Raw genomic sequence first — 16,901 nt, forward strand, 5'->3', positions numbered from 1 at the left:
CAAATGTAGTTTTGACAATATTTTGCACCTTCTATTCTATTGAGGCACAGTGATGGTCAATGGAAGAAGACGCAATGTATTAACACTGTTCTGTTCTTTTAAGAAGGAAGAGTGGAAATATGCCAGGAGCTGAGAAGATCAGGCTTCATGTGGGAATTTCCTATATGATCGCCATAAGAATAGTTCTCCAGGGATTATAAACCATTGATGCTGATGGTTTTGAGGCAGGATAGGTAGCCTAGGAAATTGACAACCCCCTCCAGGACACAACGTGTCACACCTCACTGGTTACACAAGTAACCAGAGACTGTATTCAGCACAGGCAGCTGGAGAAGAACAAGAACCAGTTTCATACAGGAAAGCTATCTGCTTGACTGGGACCTGACTTTTAGCTCATTTTGATGCCATTATACACTGATTTACACTATGATTACTACCACTCCCAGCATGAATTTGATACGATAGCTCCTGAGAAACCAAATAAGGAAGAAAATAGCTGGCAACTGAGGATCCCACCTACTGGGAAGAAACTGACAAGCCACCTCCAAGGGGCATCACTAAATCCTGCCTCTGAGAGGTGTAAATATCCCAGTCAGGATTTCCTCAGTGCAACTCAATCTCTCAGTTCCCCCCACACTTCCCTCTCAAGTGTCTACTTTGATTTCAATAAACTTCCTGTGTTTTTCTGCATCAGTCTTGCTCTTGAATTCTTTCTTTTGCAGAGACAATAACCTGGTCAGCTGCTGCTGCTCTGGGTTGAGTTCTCTCTTCTACCTCCCTATGAGCCTCTGGTGACAGTTTAACTAAAGTAGGGCCTGACAGGGGATTGGGGATGAAGAGACTAGCAAGACTTAGTCATGAAGGGTCATGAGTGGCAGCTGGAAGAGTTTGAACTCTATAAAAGATGAAAAACAAGGAAAAGTTTAAACCTGGGAAGACATCATACCAGATTTTGAGTTTAGAAAGTTCTCAGGAACTTTTATAAGAGAATGAAGAATACATTAGAAGGATAATAGTCTATTTAAGAAAAAATTACCCTAGACTGTGTACTATAAAATAATGACCAAAACTAAGACAATGGTGGGGGAAGGAAGGTAAAATGGTAGATTTGGGAATTATGAATTCTTCCTGCTTTCTGCAGCACCTTACATAATATCTGGCAATAAATGTCCTTCAACAAATGCAGTAGAATGTTTAGCATTTAGATAAAGATTCGGGGGAGAAAAAAAATGTATAGTGAAGGGTTTTCAATATTGCTTTCTTTCGGTTCTTTTTCTGAACAACAAGATTTGGGTTTTAACATCTCGTTTTTGATGTTATCTGGGCATTTCCCATAAACACCATTTGCTCAAGTCCAGATGAGTGTTGTCTTTTTTGCTCTTACTTTAACCTACTTATATAAATAATTTGACCGCTCAGGCAGGAATTAGTAAGACCAAAATCCAAGCATGAAAATACATGTCTGTCTCTTTTTGCTCATCCCAAATCATAGACGTGACCTTGTAAAGTTAAACCATCTAAATCTGATCTGAAACAGGTGTTTTTAGAGAAGGTGTCTTCCAACTCTGTCAACTAGATCATAAATTTTAGTTTCTTCTGGAACCAGTCAAATAGCCTGTGCCTTTGTCCTGACCAGAGTACTTCTTTTGTTTATTTTTCCCTTTCCTCTTCCTTGTTTTAAAATCCTATATTGATCTAATAGGAAGTACAGCTTTAATATTTTAGGACTAAATAGACCTTCCTGCTTGTTTGGTTCCTGTTTAACTGCAAAGAAAAGCTTCATTCAGTACCGTCTCTGCAATCACAGAAGTGTTAACACGACCATTGAACACTGCTTTCTGTTTTCATTATTTTTTTCTGCACATACATAAGATGTCAAGAGTTTTAATATTTCATGAGCAATATTCTGTAAATTATAGTAATATACTGTACTTCTTTGACCTTTTCAATATTACGTGATTTGGTTGGCTGGCCTCTCTATTTATAGCCCTGCTGAGTAGAAGGGAAGGAATGAATATCCTGCCGCTAATGAAAATATCATATATTGAAAGAGTCAAATGATGATACTGTCTTGGTCCAGATGATTATATTTCACAAGATATACAGCATTAGGCATTGTAATTCTGATAAATCATTCTGCTGACAAAAGGTATAATGAGATTAGAAAATTGCCAAAAATTAATTCATTTACTGACAGGGTTTGCACCTAGGCTAAGAAGAGTATGAATTTTTAACAAAATCGCATTAGAATCCCAAGTTTAAAGTCACATTCATTTTAATTCTCTACCAATATTTAAGATGGCATGTTTGGTATATTAGTAAGTGTGGTTAAGAATAATGATGGAGAGTTTTCCTTTATAGCCTTATAAAACAATCATCAAATTACATTTTCTCTTACTATCATTTGGAAGTTTTGGCTTAGTTTTGCCATTTGAGAATATGGAATGCATTTGTAAGGTTTTCTACTAAGTGGTTTCAATGACAGAGATAACGTAATAGAAAACATTCTGAGAGAATTATTCATATCATTGTCTTTCTGGCTCCTTGCATATACGTATGCCTACTCACGCTATACTGCCTGCCTAAAGAATATTTAATGGCATTCTTAAGTCTCATGAACTATTCATTAAACAAATCAGTATTGTTGTTATTCAACATTTTTGGACTTACAAGAAAGGGAAAGAATACATAAGCCAATTTTATCCCAACAGAGAAGAACCTCTTGTGTGTCAATTTGTGTAACTACTACTTTGCCCAAAGTAACTTTTGCCCTGAGAACATGTGGAAGAGAATATGAGCTCTCTTACAGTCTTTGTTAATTTGTCCTACTATATTAATGTATGCACGAACAGTCTAATTAATGTAATGACCTGGCTCATTTGGCAGGCATCTGAACTCTGCCCCAAGACAGCAGTGCATCATCCATAGCCCAAGCTTCGAGAAACACAGCCTTGCACACCTCACTCTGTTCTCCTCTGGTTTTGTTGTTGTTGATGTTGTTGTTTTCTTTTTTATGCATTGTAAATGCAGAGCTTTCACTTCAAAAAGACACACAACCTCCTCTTCTAAGAAGCGACAGAGATCTGCTGTGCTATATAAGTTCATTTTCAATTGGTGTCTTGGATTTACTCATTTAAAAAGCTTATGGAAAGCCATTATGTGTTAAAGGATTTTAGGCAGGTTAGGTACGACTTATAACATAAGGTGGAATTAGACAGATTTGGTTTGATTAAATAGCACATCTGTTGAGGTGGTAGAAAGATTTATGAAGTAAAATCAAGTCAAAGAGAGAAAAATGAAATAGCTATGTATAACAAGAAAGAGGATAAATGAAATCAATGTGATTGGAGATACTTAGTCATATCTGTGACTATATATATACCGGGGTGCCAAAAAAAGGTATACACATTTTAAGAGATGTTATCTATGCTCAAGCAATAGTTCGCCATAATTAGAAGTGTCAGGACACTGATGGTAACCACTTTGAGCACCTCTTGTAATTGCAGAAGTCAAACATGACTTGTATTCATCTTTTGTTATCGGTATATATAGAGTATTACAATTATAATACAGATTTTTCCTTTCTTAAATTCTGTATACATTTTTTTTGGCACCTGTGTGTGTGTGTGTGTGTGTGTGTGTGTGTGTGTGTGTGTGTGTAAATTCCTAATATATACTTAAGTATTTTGCAAAGCTTGTCTCATTTTATTCTCACAATGATTCTCTAAGATAAGGCAATTCTGCTATTCCCATTTACAAAAGAGGAAACTAAGGTTCTAGGAAGTGAAATGACTTACTCATGGATAAACAGCTCGGCTGAGACTGAGCCATGAATCAAACACAGATTATTGCTATTGTTTTCTTTCTCTCTTTAAAGTCCCTGCTCTTTCTATTTCTCCATAATTTGTTAGTCCACTTCTCTCAGACTGCTCACACATGGCAGTGTCTCGGGTCCCACGTGATATATTGAAGACATTTCAATTAGCCCAGGTACAGAGAAACCAGTGGGAATTCCTGCTTAAAGCATAGGTTGTCTACAACCTGATGAGGGACTCGTCGGGTAATAAATCAGTCAAGATATATCTTTTCAGCACTTAATATCCAGGTGCCTCTTCCTTTAACCAGTCGTCACAGGTAAACACACATCTGACAAATCTCCATTAATGTTTATATGTATAATTTATCCAGAAAGGAATTCAGCTGGCTTCTCCATTGAAATAGGATTTATTTAATTATCCCTCTTAGAAATACTAAAACTTTCATTTGGATACATAAGAATTTTGACCTTTACAAATTACCTGATTAAAAAAATATAACAACACAGATTTGCAAAAACGGAAAAAGAAGAGATTGATATTTTTAGTCAGCAAAGCATTCCTGACACTACATAGGTAGCTGATCACCAATGTCTGTCCTTCTGACTGTTCTTGCGCAATGAACAATTACAGTGAATTTTCATTTATCATAAAGTACAGACCCCAGATCAGAAGGACACTGGACTAATTCAGATTAGCCAATCCTTTTCTCTCTACTGCCAATATGGTACTCTGTTGTTAGATATGAAAGGAAACTCACAACCGCTCGAAGAGAATTTACTGAATATCCAAATGATAGCCAAGATGCTCATGCTCAAAAAGTTCTTGTCAATTAACAATATATTTTAAGGAAAACAAATACTGTAATTGCCATATTTGCTTCAAGTATATAGCTGCTAAAATCAAGAGAGAAATTGAACATGATTATGCTTTATTGTATTTCTCTAATGGCATTGATTCCTGCACACACCTAAGAGATTATTCAGATTTTTTAGTTGTTATGGAATTTCACAAAACTAAATACTGTTTAAAGTAAATAGGCTATTAACCCCAGATTATAAAGTTGATTTAGTGTTGCATGAGGTAATTCCAATTTGCGCAACAATATTTAAACTGTGTATTAAGTTGAATCAAGCTACAGTAATTAACAGCATAGCATAGCGTATTGTAGTAACATCATTTCCTTTATTATCTTTATGTCAATACATAGAAAAATTAGCTTTCAAGTGATGATTTACAAAATTTTAGCATCACTTGTTGGCGTTATTTTAACTCTACGTGAGGGAAAGTGGCTCAAAAGGATGCATGTTATGCATCCTTAAGTGTAAATTTGTTTGGAGAGAAAAAAGTAACAAGATTGAGAGAATATCTGTTATCTAACTGCAAAGTCCCAGTAGGCTGAGCAGGCTGTTTTAAAAACGGTTATGTCCACTGTGTATCATACTTGGCTAAAGCAGTAAAGAAAATCGACAGGATATAAGTCCCAGTATTTTCTGCGGGGTGTTTCTATTGGAGGATATTCATCACATAGGAGCCCCAAATACTGAATTATTCAGTAGAACCTCAGGAAGCTCTTGCTTCAATGGTGAGCATATAGAACATTTTTAATATTTCCCTTTACCTATTTATAGGCTTTCTTGATTATGGGCTTTGTTTAGTAGCAGCCCTACAAATGTGACTTCTCCTACAGTTTGATGCAAAGATTGTACATAGTATAGATTTTTTTGCTCCGTTTTGTCCTAACTGATTTGGGACCCCTAATGGTGCCCACTAGCAGTGTTAGAAAGAAGTTATCTGTCCCTGTTTTATGGTAACTGACTCCCGTCAGGATCTATAACTTCAGTACAGAAAAAAGACTCTTTGGGCTGAAATTTCGTATGCGAAATCCCAGTGTGAAGGGAGAGAGGAAGAGTAGAGGGTTCCAAAAAATATATGCAGGAGCTTACAGTAAACTCTTTATGTCGTGGATGATTCTTCCACATACACTTCACCAAAACTACCCAAGATAACTTTATGGTCCTAAGCTTTCATTTTAATAGGGAATTCATAAGAGAGAAACTCAATTTTCTGTCAGATATATTTGATATGCAAGAAGTAACTATTGTGAATAAGTAGAATTTTAATTCTTTTATCTATTTTATTTTATTACAGATTCTCCTACCTCAGGGTTAACAGTTGGCAAGTTTATAGATCAAGAGGCAATATTTTTGCATTAAATAGTTTAATGCATGCTTGAGTGTCTAGGTTTTACTGTTGTCTTTAAGAAGTTTATGTTCTACCTAGAGTAATAAAATAAATCACAAAATGTAGAGAAAATTTCCTTAAAGTCCATAATATACTATAAATCCTCTCTCTTTTCTTTCTTTCGGTTATGATTTTATTGTTTCCTCTTGAGATCTCAAAATTCTATTCTATTTCTTCCTCCAATTTCTTCCCAAACTGTCCTGTTCACCTCTTAAATTCCAAGGATTCAAATATTGACAAGTCTTAGAAAAGAAAAGCAGGGCCATTTTAAGTAAATACGATGATTAATAACAAGCCCCTAAAAGAATGTCTAGCCTATACCCCTTTCTCCATAAGTGGTACATACATATGTATGTTTGTATTATTATATTATTCTTACTATCATTTTTTATTATTATACAACCAAACAAACAAACCCAGTAAAATCCCATAGCAAACTAAAACAAAATCCTCGAGTTAGCCAGGTCTAGACCTAGAGTAAGTGAATGTTTTGGTAATCAATAATAAAAACAAAAGAACTGAGCATCCACTCTTGGTAGAAGTGACGTAATCACTCAAGGTTTATACAGTCTTAATGATGGTGTGCATTCCTGTAGGCCAGTGTCATGTTTCCTATGCCTGTGCTAGCCAGGACAAGACTATTAGAAGCTCTGGTCTCAGAAGATAGTCTAGAATTTCCTCCATCACTCCAATCTCCATTCTGAGGACTTAACCACTTGGAACACTCGCAGAATCTCTAAAACACAACTTTCCTGTCTTACACTAGCATGTCCCTTCTCTCTACTCCTTAGCACTTGGTATCCTCATTAGGACTGGAGCTCTGCCACTTATCCCTAATTGGAATCTTGCCTGTCTCTTGCCAACATCATTTCTCACCCCATTTTCCTGCTCTTACTGGGCTTTTTTTTCCAAATACTAGAGAAATAGCCAAACATATTGCCACCTATCTCACTTTCAGTATTATCATTAAGCTTAGAACTGTCTTGATTCCTTTGTGAAACGGGACATCCTGAATATCAGCACCAGTCTGAGTAAGTTATAGTTTGCTATGTCTATTTAGACACTGAAAATTGAAGTTTTCCACTCCACATGACACTCAGCCTGTAATTGGGTGGCTTATTTTAGCCCTGGTTCTGGCTTCTTCCCCTTCCCTAACAGTCTGGAACTAGATAAAGTGTCCTTTCCTGTTGGGCAAAGATAGATCTTTGTTTTGCAGAATTACAAGTGTATAAAAGGTGAGCATGGCCTTTTTTAGAACAAGAACACACATCATGAATACAAAATTTAGTTTAGGGTCTTGGGCAAGCCTCAAGTAAGTAGGAGACTCAACCTCAAGCGTAAGCTTCATTAGCTTTCTTGTTAAATGTGCCTGTGCCTGTGAGAATGAAGGGGAGAGTAATGACACCCACATCTTTCTACCCTGGAACACTATGGTGAACAAAAAATAGACTTTATTCAACCAAAATAATTTTTTTTTAAGTTTTTGCTTTGAAATCTTTCTAGACTTACAGAAAAGTTGAGAAAATAGTATAGCTAGTTCCTACATATGCTTTACCCAGTTTCCTCTAATGTTAATATTTTACATAGCATAGTATAATTATTAAAATCAAGTCAACATTGGCATAATGCTATTAATTAAACTATTGACGTTATTATCCAGTTTTCACCAATTCCGCCATTAATGTCCTTTTCCTGTTCCAGGAGTCAATCCAGAATGGAACAATACGTTTCATTGTGATGTCTTCTTAGTCTCTTCCAACCTATGACATTTTCAGTCTTTCCTTGTCTTTCATGAACTTGACACTTTTGAAGAGTACTACTCAATTATTTTGTTGAATGTCTCTCAATTTGGGTTTTTCTAGTATTTTCTAATGCATAGATTGAGGATTTGCATTTTTAGCAAGAATACCACACAAGTGATATACCTTCCTCAGTGCATCACATCAAGAGGTACATGATGTCAGTTTGTCTTATCACTGGTGATGTTAATATTGATCTCTTGATTCAGATGGTGTCTGCTGACTTTCTCCATGGTAAAGTATTTTTTCCTTTAAAATTAATAAATATCTGCAAATATTCCATTTCTCTTCAAACACTTGCCATCCACAATTTATTTTATTAGAACTGCTCTAATGGTGGTTTGCTGCTTTCCTTACTCCTTCTTCATTTATTAATTGAAATTTTTCTGTAACACAGCAATAATTACTGGACAAGACACGCCATTTATTTGTCTGTTCAATGACTTACTCATTACATTATTGACACATGGATATTTATATTATTCTGTGGTTATAATCTAGTATTATCATTATTTATTTTGTTCCTCAAATAATTCCTGTTTTGGCCATGGGGAACTCTTTCAGTTTGGCTCCTCTGTCAAAAGCAATTTTGAAATAATTTATCTCTTATTTTTTTCAAACACCTTGAAGAAGATACTCCACAATCAAATTTCTTAACCTCTCTCTGTATTTCCTCCTATTCAATGACTATACATACAATGGCTACTCCCACAGCTAAGCCCTCAAGCCTGCCCCCATCCTTCTAGCCCCTGTACCAGTATGCTTCCTGGAGTTCTCCTTTGTACTTGACTCTGCATTGCAGAAGTCCAAGAATAGTTCCTACTATGAGCCTTGGAAAATAAGAGTGGTGATTAGGCTGGCCAAGGATTCTCTTTAGCTGCCGTAACAGACGGGGAAAAATGACTAATTTTTACCCAGCCTGTATACGCTTACCAGATCTACTAATAAGTCTGTAACAAACTTTCTCACAATTTGTTTTATTGCCTATTTTAGAAGTGAAGAAACTTAATTTAAGTGACTTTGTTCAAAGTAGCACTGCCAGTAAGTGCTCTAGAGGTTTATATGTCTCACAGAGTTGCACCGAGACTACTTTAGCTATGTAGATTGTAAAGCATGACTATGCTTGAAACAGACAGAAATTAGGGAAGAGGAATTATAAATGGGCTAGGATAGGTGACTTCATGAAAATACACAGGGGGTGGTTATAAAGAGATTGCCTCAATGTCCCAAATTTCAATATTATAAAAGTTGTACTTTTAGTAAGAGGTTTTAGTGAGGATATATTGGGCATTAAAGCACAAAATGAATAAAAAGATTTAAAAAAAAAAAAGAAAACCAATTTTTATAATGATCTCTATTTTAGAAGGGAAATTCCATCTATTTCAGTTCTAAGCAGAATTGAAAATGTGACAGAATTTGATTAAGATCAGTTTTTGATGTTTTGTCAGAAATGGAGAGAATTTGGGTTGGGAATACCAAACACCGTTTTCTAAAAATGATGAAAATTAAGCCCTTGATTTTTGTGATCCCTCACTCCAAATTTTACAAAATGATGGATGATCTAGCAATGAATTTCTTTAAAAATATATAATTAAAATTATCCTATGCTTAATTACTTTAGATTATCATGATTTATTTGAATATGTTGTGAACATACAGTGATTTATGCTTATTCATCATAATGATTTTTGAGGCAAGCCTAAAACTATTTACGCATAATATATGTTTATATTTTCTAGTGTAGCATTCAAATGTTTCTTTCAATGCCAGTTCTACACATATTGCTTAAGAAGAGTGGGTGGTATCAGCACTTATTTACATAGGCTACCAACTTGGGAAAATCGAAAATTCTTTCATAAGTGAAGCATCAAAGTTCAGAGAAAATTATTACAGAAATGAAGAAAAATTATATGTTATGACGCTATGTTATAAAAAATTCACAGAAGAAATGTTTGAGATACACCATGCCACATTATAAGGTATACATATATGATGCCTATATGTGTGGGGTCTCCGTTATAAATTGTAAAATGAAGGGAAATAACTTCCCTAGATTGCTGCTTCTCCATAGAAAGATATCACTTTCCAAAAGCTAGAGCCAGATTTCAGAAGAGTGCGATTCAAGCTGGATTAAATCTGTGAGGGATTTATGTAAGAAAAGCATTTAAAATGCCTCTTAAGGAATAAGATAAAGACTTGGACATCTTGAAAAATGATTGAGCCGAAGTGTAGAGCAGGTAAGATTTTCAAGCAGTGGGAATAACTTAAATAGTAGGACATATATAAGGAGTAGAGAATAGTACAACATGAGAAATAAGTTTAGGAAAGTAGACACTAATTACATAGCCAAACTAAGGCATTTGTACTTTATTCATAAGCAGAGAAAAGTCATTGAGTATTTTTTCTTTTTTTCGAATAGTGGAAGGACATGGTCAGATGTGTACCATAAAAATGTGAATTTGACACTAAGATAGATTGTAGAAGGATATTAAATGCAGGAAGAAATGTTAGGAAGCTACTCTAGGTAAGAGGTAATAAATATTTTAAATATTTGTTAGTTAAAAAGTGGAGTGTGGAAGATGGATGAGAAAAGTACCACTAAGTTAAAATCTGCAGGGATGATTTGTTTGTGAGTTTAGTAATTTTTCCTCCACTTCTACAGACTGCAGGGACTTGACTGGCCCATCTATGGTATTTCTCTGTGAGGAAGAACAGTAATCGCCCCGTTACTAGTTTCAGTATATATTTTATTAATCAAGTGCCCACAAGATAAACTGCCAAAATTTAAATGTTTCTCTGGACTTTGTGGTTCAGTGAAGGTTCTTTTTTTTCCAGGAGGAGTGTTGACAACCTCTGGAACCAGAGCCGTGCCTGTGTCTTTCGTCCTCGGCTTACTTTGGGTTAGTTACAGAAGAAGGAGGAAACATGCTGCCTCTTTGGCGTCCTTCATTAAGTCTGACGTAAGGTGATATAACAAAGTACCACATGCTCTCTGCTTGCACTATTCTCTAAATAACAAGCCACATAATGCAAAGGTCCTCATGTCCTCCAAAATCCGGCTTGTCCTTTGTGAGCTCGGAGCTCATCTGCAGAGTCAGGTTAAGTCCCCTGCTTAGAGCACCAGCATCCTGGTCCTGATCCTTTGACAGAAAGTGTGATCCCAAATCAAATTACTTGTGCTAACCCGGTGAGTTCTCCTACTTCTAGTTTCCACCAATGTCACGCACCTGCTGAAAACCTGTTAGCGGCAAGAGGAGTTGGTGTAAAAGTTACAATTCCCTAAACATTCCTAATTCTTGCTCCTCTAAGCTATTTATAAATTGTGTGAGGGGAGTTTGGATCAATTTTATGTAGAACAGGGAATACAGGGATGAGCTCATGTTTATTTTCCAATATGACTGGAACCAAAGAATGATGAGAGGTTGTCAGATAGTTATTTTGTCCTCTCTATTTTTTTGTGGTTGTATAGAAACTAGACTATTAGCATGACTTAAAATATAGTAAATTCTGACCATAAAAACAAACTGCTTTTGAATTCTCCCGTCACTGGGATATTGGTTGTGCCTGGGTATAAGGAGTCAGTTAATGACACACAGTGACAAGGAGACTTTATAGAGTGCCAAAGCAATGCTGAACGTATTTCCTTTAATTGTGTTCCATATTATCCTTTTATGAGTATACTCATATAAAATGGTACATAATAATGAATACAGGCCTATGAGAGCTTCTGGATTTAAATTCTAAGTATGCACATGAATGGAGTTCAATAAAATTATTTTATTGGTGCAAAGGAATGCACCCACAGATGCCTTCCTACTTCTTTGCAGTTTAATTTTTTTTTTTTTTTTTTTTTTTTTTAACACAGAATCTGCTATGGGAACAGAGTAATTAATGCTGCCTGTTTCACAAGCAAAGTCTACTTGCCAAATTTACAGCTAAAAACACAGCTCCAATCAATTCTTACTGTGTCTTAACATCATGTTTTTCATCCCTATCTCATTCTTTTGTTAATTAAATAAGATTTGTTATTTTCTGGCTCACAATTCAAAGAGCTCACAGAACTTCACTAGTTCAAAATTCAAAGGCTTTGTACTATTTTTGTATTGAAAAAGAATCAATTTAGTTTAGTAAGAGATTATGTGCAGAGAGTAATACTCTAATCAGAGAACTGAAGGCTTTGGAATATTAAGTTACATTTTTGTTTCAAGTTATTCCTCTTTTCAGTCATACCCCGCCCCCCCACCCCCCAATTACACTGTGATCAGAGTAGAGAATGCCCTTTTATAAAAGGTTTAAATGCCAGGAGACGATCACCAAGAAATGCAAAGTTTGATAAACAGCATTTGTGTAGACGGGTTAACTACCAAGTAAAAATCCATTAATGCATTTTAATAATACATATTCAATTAAATCACCTGGGCCAGACTATTCAGTCATTAAACGACAACTGTAACATGCGTACTTGTTCCTTGAACAGACAGCATCCTCGTATATGCCCTCTTCAACTGTTTTGTTCAAACATATCCCGTGGCCATGTAACAAAGCTTGCTTTGAAGTACCCTGACTCCTCTTCATTCATTTAGAAGTCCACGCTACCCAATTTTGTCTGAGCTTCATTTTTTTTCCTAAGATCTCTTGCCTGAACTTAAAATTTTAATTTGTCTCACCCATTGAAGCTCATGTTCCGTGCTGTGAACTGAGACTCAATTTTTAAATAGAACGTCTAATGACGATATAGAAGTAGAATAGAAATAAATGCTCCTTGAAGCCAGAAGATGCAGTCCCTTAAATATTTTGTGGAGGGAAAAAAAAAAAACTCTAACATTTCCTATATCACTTGCATGTACTAGCTAAAAATATTTTGCTTAAATGCCGGAAAGTATCTTGGGTGAAATAAGTATGAAAATCTCAGAAATACGGCGACATAAAACTAGTAATAAAATGAATTTTCCTACAGCTGGTTGGTCCTTCGGATCAACCTCAGTGCAGTACATAGAGGTATAGTCATCTTACTTCCTCTGAGAAGAGGTGTGTTCAGCAAAGAGAACTGGTACATGAGCTTAAAGGTAGAACCTTGCATAGCTTGGCGAGCTGGATCAGACCTTCACACCAAGTGTTGTACAATGATGAGTTGCACTACGGACATCTCTAAGTGGGCTTAAGACAGAGGAGAAGTTGACAGCTGCTGAATTTCTTTGTCCATTTCTTTGACGCTCTGCAAGCTTACTATTTGCTTTAATATCCTTCCTTTGTCTTATTTTCAATGGAGGAAGGATGAAGACTATTCTTCTATAGCCTTAATAATAGTAGAGAATGGAGACTTTACTGGAACACAGCCATGCCCATTCATTTACATATTGCCCATGGCTAATTTTATACTACAATGGCGGAATTGAGTAGTTGCAACAGAGACCATATAGTCCGTAAAACTTCACAGAAAAAAATGTGCCAAGCCCTGCTCTAAAGGGTTTGGACAAGAAAGCACAAAGCTGAATTTTTTTCTCCCTCCATTTAGAGAATTGTGTCATGTCTCCTCTTTAACAGAGGAGTTCATTCCCAGGCCAGAAATGAACTCCATTTTTTTTTTTCTTAAAATAATTATTAGATAATGCATGTAGTTCTAGGCCATAATTGTATTCCCTGTATGTTGTACTTCCATATTTTGTGTTTCTAACTAAATTAACTTTAATTATTGAGCAAGTATTCATCACGTTAATAAAAAGAACTAGGATAATTTTTCTACTCAACTGGCTTATAGCAAATCGAATGCGAAAGGAATTCTTCTATTGGGAACTTCACAGAAAAACTCATATTTTTGCTTCCTCGTATAATTTAGAACAGAAGACAACCTAGACCTGAATTCCAAGAGACAACACTTGATGAGGCTGAGCAGGTACTGCCCTGTCCATCTGTGCCTGGACATCAATATTCATTCCACACACCCACGGACACTTGTCATTCTGACCATGCCACTCCTTCTGTGGGCATCTAAGTTTGGGAGGATCTCCACTCTAGTTCTCAGCACCCACTGAACAAGTACAGGGCCATATGTGTCAGGGCTATTGTTTCTTCTAAAAAGATGTTTCAGAGCACTCCTGGGCCTTATGCCGAATATACTTTAGGAACGCCAAATTTTGTCCTCTTGGGATCACCAGTAAACTTGATCTGTCGCTTCCCATCAAACCAAGGCTCTCATGAAGAAGCTGAACAAAGCCAGAGCTCTGAAATACAGGACTTGGCTGTTAAAGTCTTTTGTTCTAATGAGCCAAAGAAGAAATAGGAACCATTAAAGCCAAACCAGTAAAGATGTGTAAGAGCAGGACAGAGCAGAAAATGGGAAACTATGAACATAAGTATTTATGGCTGCAGACGTTTTAGAAAGAATAAGAGAGCAGATGGACTGCCTGAGGCACCCCAAAATAAAGTGCTCTCATTTGTGCCTCTGAGTAAGAAAGATATTATCTGGGGAATCAATAGAGTTTTTCTAATCCTTGCACAGTGGGAAACAGTTCTGTGGTCTCCAAAGGGGCACTGACTGCTTCACTTGGTGGCCTTTCATTATTCCTTCCACTTCTGCCAGGTCATCCTTGTGGTTCAGCAGGTGTGTGTTGGGGGGGGGGGGGGGGAAGGGGAGAAAAGGAGAAGTGGGAGTGAAATATTGTGCTTGCTTGGGGGACATAAGCCTTGTAAACTGACAAAGGCAGGCAAGAGGACTGGAATCAGGAGGAGCTATGGGGGCATCAGGGAGAAGGAAAACAAAGCAAGGGAGAATGTTTCTGACTCGTTTTCAATAATCAGTGTCCATGTTCTTTAACTAAATTGACAGTAAAGCCAAATCTAACTCTAACTCACTCTCCCTCCCCTCTCTCTCCCCCTGTCTCTCCCTCTCTCCCTCTTTCTCTCCCTCCATCTTATTCTTTGTCACACACACATGCACGTGCACACACATGTTTCTTAGAGCAGAAAAAAACTAAATATCAAATAGAGAAGACAAAAGAAAACCCAGCCCTCCAGGAATACGGAGAAGATAAATGTTTTGTGCTTGAAATCAGAACAGAGGAAAAAGAATATTTAGGGTGCATATTTTTATCAACATTTTGTCAGTTTTTCAGATTAAAGATTTTCCCTTGTTCGTTAAACGATGGTAATACTGCTTTAGCATGTCAGGTTGTAGTTTCCTGTTCCAATATGTATTAACCCATCCCATGATTCTCAAATGGTAAGAATTTGTCTTTTTTTTTTTCTTAATAATACTTATTTGTCTGCTTCTACTTACATGCATATTTCTAGTATCTGTATCTTTGTTGAAACCTCTTGTGTTGTTTTATAAATTATAATGTGCAACCATGTATATGCCATGCTGCACAGTGTCTTAGACTAATCAATGAAATGTTATGTGATGAAATCTATGTTCTGAAATGTTATGAATCAAATAGTTAGATCTAGATAAGAACTACATGTGAAATTGCTCATATTCATCCCACTTCTATGTCTGTCCTCAAAAATGCTTCACAGGACGTGTGGAGCAAAAGTGCTTCACAATGACTGAGGGAATTGTAATGGGCCCAGGACCATTCCCTTCACTCTTCCAGTATTTGAAATTGATCAGCGCAGGAGAGGCTAGCAGAAGACACTTTCGTAAGGAAGAAAACCAAGTGATTGTGTTATCATGGAAAACGAGAAAATGTTTCCAGAAAGAGGAGTTTTAAACTTCCTTCGAATGGAGCTGTGCATTTGGATAAGGACAGAGATTTGACAAGATGTGGATTGTTGGTGCCTTGGTAAGAACAGTGGTCAGTGAAACGGTGGGGGAGTAAACACTGCTGGAATGGGTTAAGAGGGGAAAGAGATGTGAGGAAGTAGAACTATCTAAGGCAAAAATCTCCTTCATGACAGTTTGTTGTGAGGGGAAATAGGAACATGGGGCATAGGTTAAGGGAAACAAAGTGTTAATGGATTTTCTTTTACTATGAGAATTACAAAAGCACTTCTGTATACTAAAGGAAATAAGCCATTAGAGAGAAACAAATGAATCATGCAACAAACTGAAGGTGATAATTGAATATGAACTTTTGTGCAGGCAGGTAGGAATGGAATCCAAGACAAAAGTAAAAGAGTTGGCATTAAATGAAAGACAGGAAAACTTGTAATTACAAAGAAATCAGAGAGAATGCTTATAATTCAGATCATGTCACACTTCTGCTCAGAATCTACCAATGGCTTCTGATCTTCCTCAAGCCAAAATCCTTACTACGACCTACAAAGCCCCCAGATGCTGTGGCTTTCCATTAACTCTCTGACCTGATCACTTCCAGGTCCCCTTTCTCTTAAGTTGCCAGAAACAAGCTAACCTTCTCACTATTCTTCAAACACAGCAGGCATGTTCCCTCTGTATATGTCCTTTGCACTAGTTCCTCTGACTTGAAATGCATGTGGCACACTTACTCATCTCTTTCAAATCTTTGCTCAGTTGATGCTGTTCAATTACATTTTAAACGTAAAATATACTATATATTCTCCTCGTTACATATGTATACTTCTAGCCCTGGGAACTTGTACTTACCCATACCTGGTTCTGTTTTGTCCCATGTAACTGACCGTCTTCTGTATACTACATCTCCCTTATTCATTGTTTTTGTCTTATTTCCCCTCTAGAATATTAGCCCCATGTGGGTATACTGTCTTTTCTATTTTGTCTGATGCTTTCCCAGTGCCTGAAATAAGTTAAACACAAAAGGCTACTTATTGAATAAATTAATGAAAACTTCTGAATGTCTGTGTAGCATTCCATGTTGTGAAGGAACAAAACATTTATCCTGCATTTTCATTCTCATGTAATTGTAATTAAGCACACTCAGATATCAGTAAGTACATCTCTAATTATCACCTTGCTCTATATAGTGGACACTCTCTGCTCTGCTCAGATCAACCTCTGACCCCTTTGTCATGTTCTGTGCCATTCACCCAGCTTCAGTGGGCTTTGCTTACACTGCTGGCACCTGAGACTCCAGCAAACTGCCCTTGGGCTCTTGGAGCTGCTTGA

Source organism: Rhinolophus sinicus, chromosome 2 (genome assembly GCF_057876585.1).
Source record: "Rhinolophus sinicus isolate RSI-liver-muscle chromosome 2, RSI-T2T, whole genome shotgun sequence".
Classification (NCBI taxonomy): Eukaryota; Metazoa; Chordata; class Mammalia; order Chiroptera; family Rhinolophidae; genus Rhinolophus; species Rhinolophus sinicus.